Source organism: Rutidosis leptorrhynchoides, chromosome 5 (assembly GCF_046630445.1).
Source record: "Rutidosis leptorrhynchoides isolate AG116_Rl617_1_P2 chromosome 5, CSIRO_AGI_Rlap_v1, whole genome shotgun sequence".
NCBI classification, from domain to species: Eukaryota; Viridiplantae; Streptophyta; class Magnoliopsida; order Asterales; family Asteraceae; genus Rutidosis; species Rutidosis leptorrhynchoides.
In genome coordinates, this window is record NC_092337.1 from 433,250,044 (window position 1) to 433,254,802 (window position 4,759).

Sequence of the window (4,759 nt, forward strand, 5' to 3'; positions counted from 1 at the left end):
ACATGTATCCAAGGAGCTCAGGCAGAAGCTGGATGCAAGGACCACTCCATGCATATTCATAGGCTATGGAGATGAAGAATTTGGATACAGATTATGGGATCTAAAGGAGAAAAAGGTGATCAGAAGTAGGGACGTGGTGTTCCATGAAAGCCAGACAATAGAAGATATTGAAAAGCCCACAATATCTCAGAAGTCAAATGTTGCTGCTCAGGTGCCAGAGGCAACAATGGAATCATTCATGAGAAATGAATTTTCAGTGCAAGAAGAAATGCCAGAAGTAGAAGATAATGAGGAAAATGACGGTGCTGAGCAGGGGGGAGCCACAACCCCATCTGCCAGACGTTCCAGCACCATCACAAGGTCAAGATGATGGTGGATCTCCTCAGAATGTTCCAGAAGTTCGTAGATCTGAACGAGGTCGGATTCCATCGAGTAGATATCCAGAATCCGAGTACCTTCTACTTACTGAAGATGGAGAACCGGAGAGTTTTCATGAAGCAGTAACTCATAAGGATAAAGAAAAATGGTTGCTCGTAATGCAGGATGAGATGGATTCTCTGCAGAAAAATCAAACTTATGAGATTGTAGAACTTCCACGCGGGAAGAAGGCACTGAAAAATAAATGGGTGTTCAAGCTGAAAAAGGATGGTAGTGGAAAAGTGATGAAATACAAAGCACGACTTGTAGTCAAAGGATTCCAACAGAAGAAAGGGATTGATTTTGACGAGATATTTTCACTAGTAGTCAAGATGGCTTCAATTAGAGTCATACTTGGATTTGTCGCAAGTATGAACTTGGAGTTTGAACAGATGGATGTAAAGACAGCTTTTCTTCATGGAGATTTACATGAAGAAATTTACATGGAGCAGCCGGAAGGTTTTGAGGTTTCAGGAGATAACCTCGTATGCAAGTTGAAGAAAAGTTTATATGGTTTGAAGCAGGCACCTAGGCAGTGGTACAAGAAGTTTTACTCGTGCATAGTGAGTTAAGGGTACAAGAAAACTGCAGCAGATGAGTGTGTCTACATTCAGAAGTTTTCTGGAGGAGATTTCGTTGCCCTTCTACTATATGTAGACGATATTTTGATCGTAGGGAAAGATGCAACGAAGATCAACCAGCTGAAGAAGGAACTCTCGAAGTCTTTTGACATGAAAGACTTAGGACAGGCTCAACAGATTTTGGGAATGCAGATAACCCAAGACAGGAAGAATAAAAGGTTATGGCTATCTCAGGAGAAGTATATTGAACGAGTGCTTTCACGTTTCAATATGAACAATGCCAAACCTGTTAGCATTCCATTAGCCAACCATTTCAAGTTAAGCAAGAGTTCTTGTCCCCCATCCAAGGAAGAGATCGGGGAGATGTCTTCGGTACCATATTCTTCAGCAGTTGGAAGTTTGATGTATGCGATGGTGTGTACAAGGTCCGATATTGCTCATGCAGTGGGAACGGTGAGTCGTTTTCTCTCGAACCCCGGGAAAGAGCATTGGGAGGTGGTAAAATGGATTCTCAGATATCTTAAAGGTACAAAGAATCTATGTCTTTGTTACGGGGGAGCTGATCCAATCTTGGAAGGCTATACAGATGCGGATATGGCCGGAGATCCTGATAGTAGGAAATCTACTTCAGGATTCATTTACACTTTTGCAGGGGGAGCTGTTTCATGGTAGTCAAGACTACAGAGGTGTGTCGGATTATCCACAACTGAAGCAGAGTATATTGCTGCCGCAGAAGCTGGAAAAGAAATGTTGTGGTTAAAGCGTTATCTTCAAGAATTTGGAATCAAGCAAAAGGAGTACAAGGTATATTGTGACAGTCAAAGTGCTATAGATTTGAGCAAGAACTCCATGTACCATTCTCGTACAAAACATATTGATATTCGCTATCATTGGATACGCGTGGTAATTGATCGACAACTGTTGAGACTAGTGAAGATCCATACAAAGGAGAATCCTGCGGATATGTTAACAAAGGTGGTGACTCGAGAGAAGTTGGAGTTATGCAGAGACATAACTGGAATGTTTGTGGATTCGGCTGGAGGGGGAGAATTGAAGATTTCCAGCCTACAATCTAGAAGCCCACCTTCTAGATATTCAAAGTAGGCAACCTTGACAACTCATATGGAAGTAGCAAAGTTGATGACGATGACGGCCGCCAACCTTCTCCGTTCACACAATTCCACCGCCATAGAATTTTTACTATAAATAGAGGTGCAAACCTTAGTTGTAAATCATCCTAAATCACTCAGAGAAGTGTAATCACAACCTAGAGAGTGTGTGTGAGTTTTGAGAGTTTTTTTTAAGAGTTTTGTAATACTCTGTAAATCTATTCTTGTGAGTAATAGAGTTATTTTTCTCTCAAATTTATATCTCTCAACGTCCAGGCGATCCCCTCTTCCTAACAATTTGTGAACTCTCAAATGTTAATTTAACTCTTTATTCCTTATTATGCCTTTATTAATTTGATTGTTGTTGTTGTTGTTGTTATTTTTTTAAATATATCTGTTAATTGATCGTTGTTGTGTTTGAATATATATGTTAATGTTAATTGATCGTTGTTGTGGGGATTATTGTTGTTTATTGATATATTGTTGTTATGTTTAAATATATGTTAATGTTAACCGATGGTTGTTGTGTTTCAATATGTTTGTTTTAAGTGTTGATGACCTAAATTGATTGTGGGCGTGGTTGTTGTATATCGATATATACTCCTTATGTTTTATTATTGTTGATTTTGTAATCAGGTTGCCTATTTTCGTCATCCAATCGCTTCAGTTTCAGTATCAAGTAACCCTTTTCCTTAATCTCTCAGTTGTTTCTTTTTTAATTTTTTTTTTTTTTTTTTGACAATTATATATGTTTGGTGTTGGAAGTGGTTTACATCTATCAAACAAAAAGATCTTGGTTGACCGTTGACTATGTATATTGACTTGAAATCTCAAAATTTTTACATAAGTTGCTTAAAGATAAAAACTTTTTGGGTATCTACTGTTTATGTTTATAGTTGGGTGAAAAAGGGCCAGTAGGTTAGTTCTTGTAATACTCGAGATCAAGTCTTGGTAGTTACAGATTTTTAACACCTAAGTCATCATGTGGAGCCCGAGTCCTTGGCTGGGCTCATATGTTTACTTTTTTTTTTTTTTAGTTTTTGGGTCCTCAAAGTCGCAAAATCTTTAGATTGAATATTTGATTTATTGAATCTTTTTGTTCTTCTGTTGGCGTAGATATGGAAGCGAGATTAGAATGGTATCGGTTAGCTACATGTCATCTTGGCAAGAATTGTCTTCAGGGGTGCACTGTAATAGTTCGGTTAGTATTTTTGTTAATGACTTAACTGCGTGACTATACTTTTCATTCATTTTAAAGTAGAGAAGTTGAAGTTCTTGAATCTTTGAAATGTAATCATCATAGGTATGATTATTGCAAAGTAGATATCCGGTTTGAACTCCGAGATTAATAGCTTCGAAGCGAAGACTTTTTCGGAAGTATGTAAGGATGTTACGGTTATATACATCAACCATCAACGATCATTACATGAGAGAGTTGAATAATTAGGTGTCATTAAAAGAAACTTAGTTCAACAAAATTAACATTAACACTACAAAACTAAGCTGGAGATCAGCTCCATCTTGTTCATACTTATACGGTAACCTGTACTAATATCCTTTAGTATGTTTTCATTGATTTTGAACCCCATGGAATTAGGTGTTGTTTTCCACTTTACTTTTTGTGTTTTGTTGACTTGTGTAATATTTACCCATTTGTTTATAGTTGGGTTGATCTAGATTGTTTAGTAACGGCTCAATATGGATGATAACGCGAGATGAATGAACCTAAAGACTAAAATCATTTACATCATATTTGTGTTTTGTCATGTTGCAAGTTGTTTTACTTGATTTTTAGATTGTAATAGTACAGTTTTAGCTATGTCATGTAACGTATTAATATGGATCAACGCCATCAGTTAGTTTATCATTCAAGTTTAACCCATCTCCATAGAGTTATTTTTACCCATTTTGTGACGACCCGGAGATTTCCGACCAAATTTAAACTTAATCTTTATATGATTCCGACACGATAAGCAAGGTTTGTAAAGTTGAGTCTTAAGAATTTTTGAACTATTTCATGAAAGCATTTAACCCGTGACTATTTCTGACGATTCACGAATAATTATTTGTAAATAAATATATACAGGTGTATATATAAATAAATGTAAATAAATATAATAATTGAAAATAATAAAATTTAATCAGTTGAATTAAGAATTATTGTACTTAATGTCATTATTATATATATCATAAAATTTATAACAGGTAACATTAATATTTAATATAATAAATTTAATTATAAGTTAAACTATAATTGTTATAGTAATATTATTATTACCTTCAATAATAATACCTATATTAGTATTGTTATATTATTATGAAAATAGTTATAAATGAAAAATGTTATATTGTCATTACTAATATTATTGTAATTAGTTTTATTGTTAGTATAATTAATAATAGTATTATTATCATCAATTATTATTAAACTTATTATTTTTATCATTTTTATTACTCTTGTTAATATTGTTGTTAATATTAGTATTATTATTAATGACATATTTTTTTTGTTATTATTATTTGTTCATGATTATTAGATGTGAAAATTCATATAAATAATGTTATTATTATGATTCATTATATATTTAATATACAAATATACAATATATATATATATATATATATATATATATATATATATATATATATATA

General features: G+C 34.0%; 1 long non-coding RNA gene across 1 annotated transcript; it reads left to right on the top strand.

The window, feature by feature from the left end:
• The first annotated feature begins 3,011 nt into the window (after positions 1-3,011).
• LOC139850616 (uncharacterized) lies at positions 3,012-3,868 on the top strand. Its single transcript, XR_011760088.1, has 3 exons — positions 3,012-3,025; positions 3,224-3,308; positions 3,411-3,868. It is a non-coding gene; the product is annotated as an uncharacterized lncRNA (long non-coding RNA).
• The last annotated feature ends 891 nt before the right edge of the window (positions 3,869-4,759 follow it).